Source organism: Schistocerca serialis, chromosome 1, assembly GCF_023864345.2.
Source record: "Schistocerca serialis cubense isolate TAMUIC-IGC-003099 chromosome 1, iqSchSeri2.2, whole genome shotgun sequence".
Classification (NCBI taxonomy): domain Eukaryota; kingdom Metazoa; phylum Arthropoda; class Insecta; order Orthoptera; family Acrididae; genus Schistocerca; species Schistocerca serialis.
The window spans coordinates 259,813,151-259,829,490 of NC_064638.1; the positions used below are offsets into that span (position 1 = coordinate 259,813,151).

A 16,340-nucleotide genomic window follows, 5' to 3' on the forward strand; every position below is an offset into this window, starting at 1 on the left:
ACACTTGTACAGCATGAAAGTCTGACATTAGTTCCGCTACAGTTCGCCGCCTGTCCTGTTTTACCAGTTTGCCCAGCATATGTTGTCCGACGTCTGTAATGAGGGTGGCCGTCCAACCCCAGGATGTCAGGATGTGTTGGTTTCGCCATGTGTTAAAGACACTCACCACAGCAATTCTCGAATATCCAACAAGTCATGCAGTTCCCGAAATGCTCGTGCAGAGCCTCTGGGCCGTGACAGTCTGACCACGGTCAAACTCAGATTGCGCTCCTTCCTCATTCTGCACAAGTGATGCATGCTCACTGATACTACTCGCAACGTGCGTGTGTCATTCCTCGCCAGTTTACGCTGCTATTCCCTGAACGGGTTTATATCGATAGTAGGTCACTGGTCATGATGTTATGACTGATCAATGTGTGTTACAAGTCAATATAAACCTTAGTATTTACTAAGATGGTATGTCCGAAAGAACAGATACCATCGGTGACCAAGCAGCTCGTTAGAATGAAATTACAATTAAATGAACACCCTTAGCTGCCTACAGGCGTCGACATACGTCGACGGGGACAGATGAAAATGTGTGCCCCGACCGGGACTCGAACCCGGGATCTCCTGCTTACATGGCAGACGCTCTATCCATCTGAGCCACCGAGGACAGTGGGACTGCAGGGATTTCTCTCTAGCATGCCTCCCGCCAAACCCACATCTTCAACGTATTGTCCCGCACTACAATCGTAGTGCCCCCGCCCATTATACTCGTTACTCGCGGCGCGTTGTCGATTCCCGTAAGAGTTCGGGCCCTGTTTGTGCATTCGAACAAAAGAAGAAGATGGTCAAGTGGCCGGTGAGCCTTAAATATATATTTACTAAGATGGTATCTGTTCTTTCGGACATGCCACTTGACCATCTTATTCTTCTGTGCGAATGCACAAAACTTTACGTAGTTTTCGTGTTAGATTTCTTAGTGTTTTCTTGATCGTTTAGAACAGAAAGCGCCCTAAAACCGTCTTTTGTTTGTTTCGCGGCCGTTAGCCACTAGTCACTTGAATCAGCAGTTGTCTTGTGACAGCCAGAGCGACAGCACCAGCAGCAGCGAGTACTGTTTGTATAAAGCGTTTTTGTACTTATTTGCTGCGCTTAGCTTTTAAATAGTTTTTCTGGGAAAACCTAGCGTAGTTTTCGCGTCTCGTATTTCAGTGAGTGTTTCTTGATTATCAGAGTAGCTCATCAGAAGATTATCTTGGGAATTTGTCACCGTATAGAGTAGGGTAAACATAGTCATGTGTAGGGGCTGTGGTTGTTGTGAGCGGACGCAAGGAGAATTGGCCACTCTTCGGGGGCAGGTGGAGGCTTTGTCTGTTAGGCTCATCGAGCTCGAGGCGCAGGCGTCGGCTCGTAGTGGCGTTGGGGCAACTGTGGTGAGACCTATGCCTACTTCGGTGGCCTTGGAATCACATGGAACCCCTGATGTCGCTGCGTCTTCCGGCAGTGAGCATCTTACCGGTCAGCCATCACTCCAGGGTGAATGGCGGACAGTGGTGGGCTCGCGCGTGCCTGGCCGAAAGGCGAAGGTGGGATCTGGCCGCGTGGCAGCTGCCTTACCCCTTTCCAACAGGTACGGGGTGCTTCCTAGTGGTGATGAAATCGTTTCCGAGCCACCACAGGGTGCCTCGCCTGTTGGGCCAGTGGCCGATTCTCCGGCAAGGTCCCGACAGTCACAGAGGGCGGGCCTATTAGTTATAGGGAGCTCCAACGTTAGGCGGGTTATGGAGCCTCTCAGGAAAATAGCGGGTAGGTCGGGGAAGAATGCCAGTGTGCACTCGGTGTGCTTGCCGGGGGGTCTCGTCCGTAATGTGGAGGAGGCCCTTCCGGCAGCTATTGAACGCACTGGGTGTGACCGGCTGCAGATAGTAGCACATGTCGGAACGAATGACGCCTGCCGCTTGGGTTCTGAGGCCATCCTTGGTTCCTTCCGGCGGCTGGCTGATTTGGTGAAGACAACCAGCATCGCACGCGGAGTGCAAGCTGAGCTTAATATCTGCAGCATAGTGCCCAGAGTCGATCGCGGTCCTCTGGTTTGGAGCCGTGTGGAGGGTCTAAACCAGAGGCTCAGACGACTCTGCGACTATAATGGTTGCAAATTCATCGACCTCCGTTATTGGGTGGAGAACTGTAGGGCCCCCCTAGACAGGTCAGGCGTGCACTACACACCGGAAGCAGCTACTAGGGTAGCAGAGTACGTGTGGCGTGCACACGGGGGTTTTTTAGGTTAGAGGGACCCCCCCTTGGGCGAAACGATAAAATACCTGACGGCTTACCAGAGAGGACATTATCATCGTTGATAAAGAATGTCCGTCCTCAGAGACCAAAAACAGGAAAAGTTAACGTAATATTGGTAAACTGCAGGAGTATCCAGGGCAAGGTTCCTGAATTAGTATCTCTTATTGAAGGAAATAGTGCGCATATAGTATTAGGAACGGAAAGTTGGTTAAAACCGGAAGTGAACAGTAACGAAATCCTAGACACAGAATGGAATATATACCGCAAGGATAGGATAAACGCCAATGGTGGAGGAGTATTTATAGCAGTAAAGAATTCAATAATATCCAGTGAAGTTATTAGCGAATGCGAATGTGAAATAATCTGGGTTAAGTTAAGTATCAAAGGTGGGTCAGATATGATAGTCGGATGCTTCTATAGACCACCTGCATCAGCAACCGTAGTAGTTGAGCACCTCAGAGAGAACCTGCAGAACGTCGTGAAGAAGTTTCGTGATCATACTATTGTAATAGGGGGAGACTTCAATCTACCAGGTATAGAATGGGATAGTCACACAATCAGAACTGGAGCCAGGGACAGAGACTCTTGTGACATTATCCTGACTGCCTTGTCCGAGAATTACTTCGAGCAGATAGTTAGAGAACCAACTCGTGAAGCTAACGTTTTAGACCTCATAGCAACAAATAGACCGGAACTTTTCGACTCCGTGAATGTAGAAGAGGGTATCAGTGATCATAAGTCAGTGGTTGCATCAATGACTACAAGTGTAATAAGAAATGCCAAGAAAGGAAGGAAAATATATTTGCTTAACAAGAGTGATAGGGCACAAATCGCAGAATATCTGAGTGACCACCATCAAACGTTCATTTCTGAGGAAGAGGATGTGGAACAAAAATGGAAAAAATTCAGAAACATCGTCCAGTACGCCTTAGATAAGTTCGTACCGACTAAGGTCCAAAGCGAGGGGAAAGATCCACCGTGGTATAACAATCATGTACGAAAGGTACTACGGAAACAAAGAAAGCTTCATCATAGGTTTAAGAGTAGTCGAATCATAGCTGATAAGGAAAAGCTGAACGAAGCGAAAAAGAGCGTAAAGAGAGCAATGAGAGAAGCATTCAACGAATTCGAACATAAAACATTGGCAAACAATCTAAACAAGAACCCTAAAAAGTTTTGGTCATATGTAAAATCGGTAAGCGGATCTAAATCCCCTATTCAGTCACTCGTTGACCACGATGGAACCGAAACAGAGGACGACCGAAGAAAGGCAGAAATACTGAATTCAGTGTTCCGAAACTGTTTCACTGCGGAAAATCGTAACACGGTCCCTGACTTCAGCCGTCGCACGGACGCCAAAATGGAAAATATTGAAATAAACGATATCGGAATTGAAAAACAACTGCTATCACTTAGTAGCGGAAAAGCATCCGGACCAGACGAGATACCCTTAAGATTCTACAGTGATTATGCTAAAGAACTTGCCCCCTTTCTATCAGCAATTTATCGTAGATCGCTGGAAGAACGTAAAGTACCTAGCGACTGGAAGAAAGCGCAGGTCGTTCCCATTTTCAAGAAGGGTCATAAATCAGATGCGAATAATTATAGGCCTATTTCGCTTACGTCAATCTGTTGTAGAATAATGGAACATGTTTTGTGTTCTCGTATTATGACGTTCTTAGATAATACAAATCTCCTTCATCATAACCAACATGGATTCCGCAAACAGAGATCATGTGAAACTCAGCTCGCCCTATTTGCCCAAGAAATTCACAGTGCCGTAGACACTGGCGAGCAGATTGATGCCGTATTCCTGGACTTCAGGAAGGCATTTGATACGGTTCCGCACTTACGTTTAGTGAAAAAAATACGAGCTTACGGAATATCTGACCAGGTTTGTGATTGGATTCAGGATTTCCTAGAAGAAAGAACACAACATGTCATTCTTAACGGTTCAAAATCTGCAGATGTAGAGGTAATTTCGGGAGTACCGCAGGGAAACGTGATAGGACCCTTATTGTTTACAATATACATAAATGACTTAGTTGACAACATCGGTAGCTCCGTGAGGCTATTTGCAGATGACACGGTTGTCTACAAGAAAGTAGCAACATCAGAAGACTCGTACGTACTCCAGGAGGACCTGCAGAGGATTAATGCATGGTGCGACAGCTGGCAGCTTTCCCTAAACGTAGATAAATGTAATATAATGCGCATACATAGGGGCAGAAATCCATTCCAGTACGATTATGCCATAGGTGGTAAATCATTGGAAGCGGTAACGACCGTAAAATACTTAGGAGTTACTATCCGGAGCGATCTGAAGTGGAATGATCACATAAAACAAATAGTGGGAAAAGCAGGCGCCAGGTTGAGATTCATAGGAAGAATTCTAAGAAAATGTGACTCATCGACGAAAGAAGTAGCTTAAAAAAGGCTTGTTCGTCCGATTCTTGAGTATTGCTCATCAGTATGGGACCCTTACCAGGTTGGATTAATAGAAGAGATAGACATGATCCAGCGAAAAGCAGCGCGATTCGTCATGGGGACATTTAGTCAGCGCGAGAGCGTTACGGAGATGCTGAACAAGCTCCAGTGGTGGACACTTCAAGAAAGGCGTTACGCAATACGGAGAGGTTTATTATCGAAATTACGAGAGAGCACATTCCGGGAAGAGATGGGCAACATATTACTACCGCCCACATATATCTCGCGTAATGATCACAACGAAAAGATCCGAGAAATTAGAGCAAATACGGAGACTTACAAGCAGTCGTTCTTTCCACGCACAATTCGTGAATGGAACAGGGAAGGGGGGATCAGATAGTGGTACAATAAGTACCCTCCGCCACACACCGTAAGGTGGCTCGCGGAGTATAGATGTAGATGTAGATAGAGCCCGAACTCTTACGGGAATCGGCAACGCGCCACGAGTAATGAGTATAATGGGCGGGGGCACTACGAATGTAGTGCGGGACAATACGTTGAGAATGTGGGTTTCGCGGGAGGCGTGCCAGAGATAAACCCCTGCAGTCGCGCTATCTTCTGTGTCCTCGGTGGCTCAGATGGATAGAGCGTCTGCCATGTAAGCAGGAGATCCCGGGTTCGAGTCCCGGTCGGGGCACACATTTTCATCTGTCCCCGTTGACGTATGTCAACGCCTGTAGGCAGCTAAGGGTGTTCATTTCATTGTAATAAACCTTAGTATTCGCGTTAATCCGATTTCGTATTCAGAAGTGTCGCTTGCTAGCCGCTTGGGGCGCTGCTATCACTGCGGGTGATCAAAACCGAGACGGAGTGTCGCGACTGTTATGTTACACTGTGGTAGTACGGATTCAATTGCGTTGCCCGGAGACAGCAGAGTGCGAACAGCGCGCGGTGGCGCGACCGGCTGGGCGTTGCCCCAGCGGCGCAGCGCTGTCGCTCGGCGGGCGCCGTTATTTATCACCGCAAATTACAGAGTGTCACCGCGCCTGATGGATGGAGGAGCGGGGGCGGCGGCGGGCTCCTTGCGGGCCGTTGCGGGTTCGACCCCGGCCGCTGGCCGCCGGCCGCTCCCGCTGCCTCCATCAATCAAGCCGCTCGAGATTTATGATTACGCTGCGAGGCGGCGCAAGGTCGCGCTGCCCCCGGAGGCGCTGCGGCGTCCAGCCCGGCCCACTGCGTCTCCTCTGGGCTGGTGACTGGTGGCCGCAACCGCGACCTGCGTCGCCCAGTCCCGCTGCTTGCTGACCTGACCTGAAAAATGGAGCGGCCGCCCGAGGCGACCGCCGGGGCAGTTCACTTCGCAGTCTTTCGACAGCGAACATGCGACCAATCTTGCTTCTTCTGGCTCTAGGAACTCTAGTGTCCTTCAACTTGTGGCCTTCCTGCTGCTGGTACGGAGCGAGGTCGCGTGTTGGTAAGACGTTGTGCAACATATCATTCCCGGCCGCGGCTGTGCGCCCGTCCTGTTCGCTATTGTGGATGACAGGTCCCGTTTCTGGTATCTGGGGGCGGCGACTCTTGTACGGCCTACTGCCTTTCCGTGTTGCTATTATGGTCTTCAGAACGAAGACTGGAGTGAGTAATTGGTGTGAAGCATCTCTCTACGCTAACCTATCCCTCATTTCCATAAAAACCAGCCTCCGCAGCTGAGGTCGTTAAGGACGCATCTGTGGTGGTGGTCGACACGGAGGTAAGCCGGTCCGAATCCTGGTGCGAAAGAATTTTCACTGCCAGTATTTGACCGGCAAGGGGCGGGGGAAAGGTTTGGTGTAAAGTTTCTAATCAGGAGGCTGAATTAAATTCCAAGCGCCGGTCGAAGTGGCCGAGCGGTTCTAGGCGCTACAGTCTGGAGCCGCGCCTCGGGCATGGATGTGTGTGATGTCTTTAGGTTAGGTTTAAGTAGTTCTAAGTTCTAGGGGATTGATGGCCTCAGAAGTTAAGTCCCATAGTGCTCAGAGCCATATGAACCATATATATGAACCATAAATTCCAAGCTCTCCACAGTGTCTCATGAACTTAAGGCTTGTTACACTATTGATGGCGATTCGTCTGTTGGATGAGGACGTTAATATCAGTGGCCCCCTCAGTGCTTTTCGAGAGGAGTACACTCTCTCCCGCACTGGGTTTCACTATCTACCATTTTTCATCATCATCCAACACGCACACAACACTACACTCCACACACACGCATTACAGCCACCTACACTTAACGAACACACTTATCCCGCTCCAGTATTCAAGGAAAGGTGACAGCAGACGCGAAGGATAGGAAAAGCCTTTACAATTAGGCGTCTGAACCTGCTCATTGGGGTCTTCCAGCCATTCGACTTTACTTTACTTCTTTTATTTCCGCATAACTACTGCAAGCTACATCCATTTGAACCTGCTTACTACAGTCGTACCTTATTCTCCCCCAACAAGTTTTATTCCATACACATCCCTCCACTGCCAAACTGACAATAATTGTGATGCCTTTGGATGTACGCTGTCAGGTTATTTCTTCTTTTAGTAAAGTTGCGACTTAAATTTCTTTTTTTGGGCAAATGTATGAGTGAAGTGAAAACAAGACTTCCTGAAAATTACACAATAGGTTTTTGTCCGAATATTCATAACCAAATGAAGATTGGGAATTGTACAAATGTGATATCAAATTGACCAGCGAGACGTATACTTTTATTTTAAAAAAAAAGTGTTAAACTGATAAAATTCTCTCGGACTCCCAGTAGCATCAAGTCGTTTAAAAACCACGAGCTTTCGGCCGACTGTTCCGCAGCCATTGTCAATTGGTGTCTTTTTTTTCTGGTTGCTGCTACCGTCCTTACATAACAGTGCTGCCTTCAGTGACGTCATTGGTGGCCGCTCCAGCGCCGTATAACGTAATGTTTTCGTTGTGCGCTTGCCACGCCCCCTTCAACCTTCCTATGGCTAAGCTGTGCTTAGCTGCAGGCCGCAGTCTTTATTGAGAGAGCTAGCAGTAGTTTTTATTTCGATCGCATCTCTTATGACACTGCCCCAGAAACTATTATTATATGTAAAAATGAACGTCTCGGCGAATGCTATATGGTACCCGTTTTCTAGAGGGTGTTCCGCTATTGCTGATTTCTCAGGATAGCGCAGGTGAAAACATCTGCTGTGTTCTACACAGCGCGGTTCAATAGTAAGCACAGACAGCCCGACATAAAATGGTCCGCACCCAAACGGTATTTTATATAACCTGGCGTTCTGAGGCCTACATCGTCTTTCACAGGCCTCACTATTTGTAGAGTCTTAGCTGGGGCCCTGCAAACCGCAGAGATTTTATGCCTCTTACGAGCCGGTTAATCTTTGCTGTTATTGAGCCAGAGAAGGGCAAAAACACAAGCTTCTTCGTGTCATCCAAGGGGGACTGCTGCTTACGATTCTCCGGCAAGATATTTTGCGAAATCTGGCGGTTGTTGTAGACGGTCCCCTTGAATATTTTTCGCAAGCTCCTCAATTTCTTCGGAAGGCTTTCAGCATCTGGAACGGCTCCCGTTCGATGTGCCAAGATCATCATAACTTTTCTGTAAAGGGTGATGATAGCTGATAGCACACAGATATCAGTCCGTGTAGGTGGGTTTCCGATAAACATACTGACTGAGACACCCATTTTCTTTACGGCGGACGAGAACGAGAAACCGCAAGGCCCCGTCTGTCTCTACCTCCACCGTGAACTTGATGTTGTCGTGGATGCTATTGATTTGGTCCAAGAATTCTCCCAGCTCTTCAACGCCGTGAGATCAGACAACTCAAGCGTCGTCGGCGTAATGATAAAAGCAATAAGGCTTTGCAGGAGCCGTGTCCAGAGTGGTGTCCTCAAAGTATTCCATAAGCAGGTTGGTTATAACTGGAGTTAATGGGCTTCCCATCGTCGATCCCGTCCGTCAGATTAAAATATTCCCCACCGTAAAAAAATATGATGACGTCAGAGTGTGCTTAAATAAATCCACAACAGTGTCATCAAATAAAGGGGAGAGCAGATCTTTGATGGGAAAACGCGTGAATAATGATACCACGTCAAAGCTAACCGTCATATCTCCTTCTTCAAGACGCAAGCACTTAATTCGGCTGATGAAATCAGTCGTATTCTTGATGTGGCGAGAACAGTGAAACTGCAAAATAAACAAGCCGCATTCTTTCAGAAGCTTACGTTTTTGCTATTCTATGGCTCCTGAAGAGGCATAAAATCGATTCGGTCTTCAGGGCCCCAGCTAAAATTCTACAACTAATGAGGCCTGTTACAGACGATGTAGGTCTTGGAACGCCAGGGGTGTACAAAATAAGGGTTCTGAAGCGAGCACCAGTGACGTCACTAATGGCAGCGCGGCTATATAGGGATGGCAGCAACAATCAATTGACAGCAACTTCTTGACAGTGGCTGAGGAGCACTCAGCCTAAGGCTCATGGAAGCTCAACAGAATTTTACCAGTATATACAACCGCGAAACTATGCATAAGTACTAAGGTGCTTGAAAGTAATCAGGTTTGTTAAGAAAAAAAATTAATGAGTTGAGGAAAAATACAGAAAATTTTTGTCTTAACTTTCGTACCCAAACGAAGAGTGGGAAATAGGCAAATGAAGTATCAAACTGACTAGTATCAGGTCTGCTACCACTCCCAAATCATATCCGTGGTACCTCATCCATCGCTTCCATCCACCAAGTGGTACGTCATTGGTATCAAATTGATAGGCTATTTGATTAAACTGATCATGAAAGTCACTTTGCATGGCGCGTAATTTTTTCTCAGCAGTCGGAGTACAGTCACCAGGTAGCTGAAATGGGAAACCCTGGAGGGAAGACGATGTTCTTTTCAAGGAACGCTATTGAAAACGGACAATTTAAGCTGACTGCAGAAGGGTTCTACCGCCGTCAACATACATTTTGCATAAGGACGGCACTATTAAAAACAAGATCAGAACGACTACGTTAATGTCACCCTGCATACAAGTGATCTTGGTTCTACAGCCACACACAAGTATCGCTAATGATATCCATGACACGTTCCACAACATTACGAAATGTCGTATTCATGATCTATGGAACGAGTATTAATGTATGTACGTATGTTAAAAACTATACATGCTTTATAACTCGAGGTATGGTATTGCTTCCGAATGGTCTTCCACACAAATACTGTGACATTAAATATAGACAGTGATCGTGGGGTGTGTATTATAAACCGGAAGTGCGAGCGCACGTCGCCATAGGTGTAAGTTCAAATATGTGTGTAAAGTCTTATGGGACTTAACTGCTAAGGTCATCAGTCCCTAAGCTTACACACTACTTAACCTAAATTACCCTAAGGACGAACACACACACCCATGCCCGAGGGAGGACTCGAACCTCCGCCGGGACCAGCCGCACAGCCCATGACTGCAGCGCCGTAGACCGCTCGGCATAGGTGTAAGCTCGTAATAAAATCACCCTTATCACCGAATTTAGTATGTGGTTCAGCTGAGAAACGTGGTATTAAGCCGATATTTGCAACTCCTTCTCGCCGCTGCTACATATTTCCCACGCTAACATACAATATTTGAAACACATTCTGTCTCGATACCATGTAGACAACGTAACAGAGGTTCTGCGATATATCAATGGGGTTATAGGCGAGTGACGATGATGCTTGATTGAGAATGATCACATATAGTAGATGGTGTGCTACCTGAGGAATCACTTAAAAAATGCAGCACTAGATTGATGTCATAAGAAATGTACAAAATCCTATGACCAATATACTGGCTTTTCAGATCTATAGTGTTACACTTTCTGGTAGAAATGCTGTCTGAGATTTGGAATCAAATGTCTCCATTCAACCACATACTTGCGTTGGATCCTATGGAGATGTCTTTTAATGATTGCAGCCACTGATGTATCATATTCGTGGCAGTCTCATATCTTGAAATGATATCTGCTAAGCCACGCAGCAAAACTCCAGCGTGGTGTTTTAGACAGTCCCTCTGCATCCTGTAACTGTTCTTCAGTCTCTGCCCTGTCCTCCCTGCTGCTTTGTCCATGTAATCATTCCAATTTAGGTCAGAACCGAGTGGAAGTCGGAGAGCACTATATCTAAGACCTTCTGCATCCCGTGGAGAAACAGAGCGCACTGAGTTAATGTGACAGGACCATGTTTTGACAACTTGGTGAAAATAAGAAGATGTTGTCATAGCTCCTCCAGCTATGTACAATGTGTAAGGCCAGCGCCAAATGAAGCTTTCTCCTCCAACACGAGTTAGTAGAAAATACAGTACGACAAGTTACATTGGTGTTTCTTATTGGAAAAATTAGGAATACTCCACATCAAACAGGAACTGAAAGAAGGTCGAGGATTTTGCTACTGCATTGCTGTGCATTTCCAAACTATGTACAGGTACTGCAGTCCAAAGGAGATCTGCATCCCTCAGAGTGCATTCATTTTTGTCACCCAAACATTATCTCTATCCTCGTTATTTTGTACCATCCAACAGAGAAAAAAACTATGAACTATAAAAAAATCCACTAACATCACCCAGTAGAGAACTCGATATGGTATTACCATGTCCCTGTCTTCCGATACATAGAAAACCAATGTCTGCTTGATGACATCGAGCATATGTGGTGATCCTACTAAATATGCAGGTATTGATCCATTGGATCAGATGGCCAGTGATCAAAGCCGCTTACACAGACCAGTGTAAAGTTTCGTTACCTGTACTGTAGGAGCACCATATCCCACATAATATCAATTGCAAGAGAGGGTCCCTGTGTTGTTCTTTCATAAGCAGTTTGATACATTGTTTTTTTCTGTTGTAACACATCCAAGCAGTGTAGGACTACAGCTTTTACAGTGCCAAACATTTTGTTTTTACTCCACGAATTCAAGGTCTGGGTCAGGTGCTAAACCAATATTAACAAGTTTTGTTCCTTTGGTTCTCACAGAAAGCTGGGAATCGCATGGTGAAAACTGAGCTGCTCCCACAACACACAGGATGGATGAAATGAAAGACCGAGGTGGTTTTCTTACTAACAAAAATATATTGCAACATATGGAAACTGGAACAGTCTGCAGCGTATTGAAGTGTTTCCAAACAGCTGCCTAAAGGTGATGACCTTACATTTAATCTCATCTTTCACAGTGACAGGGTAGCAGATGTCTAGGTGTTCCATCTCGTAGAGACCAAGAACATTGATTCCTTATATTGCCATGTACAGGATCACTGTTTCGGTGCTGGCCATCCCCCGGAAGGTTTTGCTCACACCATGACTCTCTCCATCTCAAACAAGTGGTGTCCGGTAATCATTACGTGGTAATCAACAGGGTACCAGAGAATGAATGGGATGGAAAAGACACCTTCAGTATGGGACAATTTACTGTAATAAGCATCACAGTTGATAGTGCTATCAATTTTAGCCATTTTACCAGCTTTTCTGTAATTTCAATACTGACCAATAGCATGACAGAATGCTTCCCAATTTCTGTATCATCACTAAACCACCCCTCCACTACTTTGCGTGTACCATATACTAGATTTCAAATGTAGATAGATGATTGTGCAGTACATCCTTTCATGGTTAATTCTTGAATATATACACCAAAATGTACCAGACATCATACTATACTGATTCAATTAGGTTCTCTACATATTTGCCGCGCGGGATTAGCCGAGCGGTCTGGGGCGCTGCAGTCATGGACTGTGCGGCTGGTCCCGGCGGAGGTTCGAGTCCTCCCTCGGGCATGGGTGTGTGTGTTTGTCCTTAGGATAACTTAGGCTAAGTAGTGTGTAAGCTTAGGGACTGATGACCTTAGCAGTTAAGTCCCATAAGATTTCAGACACATTGGAACATTTTCTACATATTTCTAGCACTTTCATTACAGTCCATAATTCACAATTAAAATTACCCATCTTCCCATATGTGAATGGGAGCCACAGAGTATTCTTGCATTCTTAGGATAAAGTTGGAGACTGAAAGAACTCCCCACATTGTCTTCGACCAACCCTCCCTAGAACACCGTCGCCGATTAATTTGTAGCTGGTCAGAAGCGGAAGGGTATTATACCCATTAAATTACACGTCTCAAGAAGTATCAGAACGAGCTGAGCCCATAACTACTTTTCAGCAAAGGCTGTTACGCACCAATCTTACGACACCCATCCAAGTGTGCAAGATCTCTACAGATGCACACTTTTCGAGGAGGTTAACACCCCCTATCAGTGTATAGTAGATATGAGAGTGCTGTGACGATACAACAGATGTTTAAGAAGAAACGTGTGGTTTATGCATGATGGAGCTCCAGGCAGACAGAGCTGAAAGCATTTTACGTAAATCGACTGTACTATCAATTGTAAAGTAATGTCTAGTGTCTGGGTCTGTACCAAGAGGGTATTGGCAAGAGAGAAATGACCATATAATATAAACACATGCACTCCTAAGGCTTCATGGTTCTGCATTTAAACATGCTATAACGTTAAAGCCATGTCGTTTCTGAAATATTAGTCGCTAGTCAAATATAGGACATATACACTCCTGGAAATTGAAATAAGAACACCGTGAATTCATTGTCCCAGGAAGGGGAAACTTTATTGACACATTCCTGGGGTCAGATACATCACATGATCACACTGACAGAACCACAGGCACATAGACACAGGCAACAGAGCATGCACAATGTCGGCACTAGTACAGTGTATATCCACCTTTCGCAGCAATGCAGGCTGCTATTCTCCCATGGAGACGATCGTAGAGATGCTGGATGTAGTCCTGTGGAACGGCTTGCCATGCCATTTCCACCTGGCGCCTCAGTTGGACCAGCGTTCGTGCTGGACGTGCAGACCGCGTGAGACGACGCTTCATCCAGTCCCAAACATGCTCAATGGGGGACAGATCCGGAGATCTTGCTGGCCAGGGTAGTTGACTTACACCTTCTAGAGCACGTTGGGTGGCACGGGATACATGCGGACGTGCATTGTCCTGTTGGAACAGCAAGTTCCCTTGCCGGTCTAGGAATGGTAGAACGATGGGTTCGATGACGGTTTGGATGTACCGTGCACTATTCAGTGTCCCCTCGACGATCACCAGTGGTGTACGGCCAGTGTAGGAGATCGCTCCCCACACCATGATGCCGGGTGTTGGCCCTGTGTGCCTCGGTCGTATGCAGTCCTGATTGTGGCGCTCACCTGCACGGCGCCAAACACGCATACGACCATCATTGGCACCAAGGCAGAAGCGACTCTCATCGCTGAAGACGACACGTCTCCATTCGTCCCTCCATTCACGCCTGTCGCGACACCACTGGAGGCGGGCTGCACGATGTTGGGGCGTGAGCGGAAGACGGCCTAACGGTGTGCGGGACCGTAGCCCAGCTTCATGGAGACGGTTGCGAATGGTCCTCGCCGATACCCCAGGAGCAACAGTGTCCCTAATTTGCTGGGAAGTGGCGGTGCGGTCCCCTACGGCACTGCGTAGGATCCTACGGTCTTGGTGTGCATCCGTGCGTCGCTGCGGTCCGGTCCCAGGTCGACGGGCACGTGCACCTTCCGCCGACCACTGGCGACAACATCGATGTACTGTGGAGACCTCACGCCCCACGTGTTGAGCAATTCGGCGGTACGTCCACCCGGCCTCCCGCATGCCCACTATACACCCTCGCTGAAAGTCCGTCAACTGCACATACGGTTCACGTCCACGCTGTCGCGGCATGTTACCAGTGTTAAAGACTGCGATGGAGCTCCGTATGCCACGGCAAACTGGCTGACACTGATGGCGGCGGTGCACAAATGCTGCGCAGCTAGCGCCATTCGACGGCCAACACCGCGGTTCCTGGTGTGTCCGCTGTGCCATGCGTGTGATCATTGCTCGTACAGCCCTCTCGCAGTGTCCGGAGCAAGTATGGTGGGTCTGACACACCGGTGTCAATGTGTTCTTTTTTCCATTTCCAGGAGTGTATGTCCAATATCTGACATACATCCATCCTGCAAGGTTTCCATTCCAGTCACTATAGAGACAAACTTTAAGATGATAAAACTACTTCTTTCTACACCATAGAAAAACACAGATTCTATGCGATACATGCACAATATAGCTCTGTGGAGATCTACAGCGCCCACTGTTCACATCTGATTACGGCCAGGAATTATACTATGCTCACACCAGTCCTGTAAAGTGATCATCAGCAATGGAAAACGCCTTTTACAAGGAAACAGAAAAACGCATAGTAACGGTGTTTGACACGTGAAATTACATGCCATGCTGCACTAACTCCGTAAACATTACAAAAGTCAAGCAAATGTATAAATAGGGCTTTCAGTATCCCCCAAACACCTGCCACTAACTTAGAATCACTGCAGTTATGAAACTGAAGACTCAATTTATGTCCAAAATGTGGCAGAGAAATGGAGTACTTCGCATGCATCTTCATTCATCTAGAGGAAGGTGCTGAAATAGGTTTTCCATCAATGAACATGATTCATCACATATGCGACTGCTGACTGTGGTATGGAGAAGTTTACTGTTAATAACTGAATGTATATTGCACTTTAAGTCACACACAGAACATGTAGTTGTATATGAGTTGAACACAGGTTATACCACACAACTGATGCACGCTGAGAGAACAAAGGAGCATCATCAGCCTACTATTAAATCATACCTCGTGCAATCCCTCTCATCCAATAACTCCATCTACCTTCTGTCACTCTTTAGCGCAGATCCACGCCAGTTTAGAGCCAGGTGGTTCTCTTTTCCAGGTAAGCATCGAAGACTGCAGCCAAGCTGTATGTATCACTATTACATCAATAGACATACAGTAGAATGTTGTTAAAAACCATACAGCAACTGTTCTGTGACGTATTTCTTAGCTGACACCGCATGGTTGTGATTGGGGAGGGTACAGAGAAACACATTGTAAATACTGTTTGTTAGGGTTTAAAACACCTAAACAGTCTTGCACAGAGTCAAAAACACGATCCATTCTGTAGTTGTATACTGAAGTTCCTCAGATGGTAATACAACGCTCTTTAGCTAAGGACAATTTATAAAAATCTAGAAGGTGGTTGCCGATAACTTTGGAGTCACACCTGGGCTTGTGATCCGACATACATAAATTTATTACTCCGCATTTGATAGTCATCCACATTAAGCATTCTATTCCAGCCATCTTAACGCTCACAACGAAAAATGATTGCCTCCCTGGTTCTTGGTGCTTCTGTGTCAACATTTTCTCACATTCCTCTTGATGTCACATACTCGTTCCTATGTACAAGAATTTTCCTGCATCAAGCAGAAGACATGAAGTACTTCCTCATTCCTCCTCGATTTCTCCACATTTTGACGTATTTTCCCTCAATTTATACGCATTTTTCATCAATTGTCGTAATTTTATCAATTCTATGCCACTTCTACCCACTTGTAAACGTAGTATAGTTGCCATCACATAGCCAAAATACACTATTTTTGTGGTCAGACGGTATAGTATAGCACTGTACTCGAAGGCATCCAGTTACTCCCAACCACATATTCTACAGTTGTTGCATTTGCTCTGTTTTCTGTATGTCTGTGTCTATGCATGTATCACAGATGGC

The 16,340-nt window shown here is 46.3% G+C and overlaps 2 non-coding genes across 2 annotated transcripts; one reads left to right on the forward strand and one right to left on the reverse strand.

The window, feature by feature from the left end:
• Positions 1 to 581: 581 nt before the first annotated feature.
• Trnat-ugu (transfer RNA threonine (anticodon UGU)) lies at positions 582 to 655 on the reverse strand. The gene has a single exon. It is a non-coding gene; the product is annotated as a tRNA-Thr (tRNA).
• Positions 656 to 5,330: 4,675 nt separating this feature from the next.
• On the forward strand, positions 5,331 to 5,404 carry Trnat-ugu (transfer RNA threonine (anticodon UGU)). Its single transcript has one exon. It is a non-coding gene; the product is annotated as a tRNA-Thr (tRNA).
• Positions 5,405 to 16,340: the final 10,936 nt, after the last annotated feature.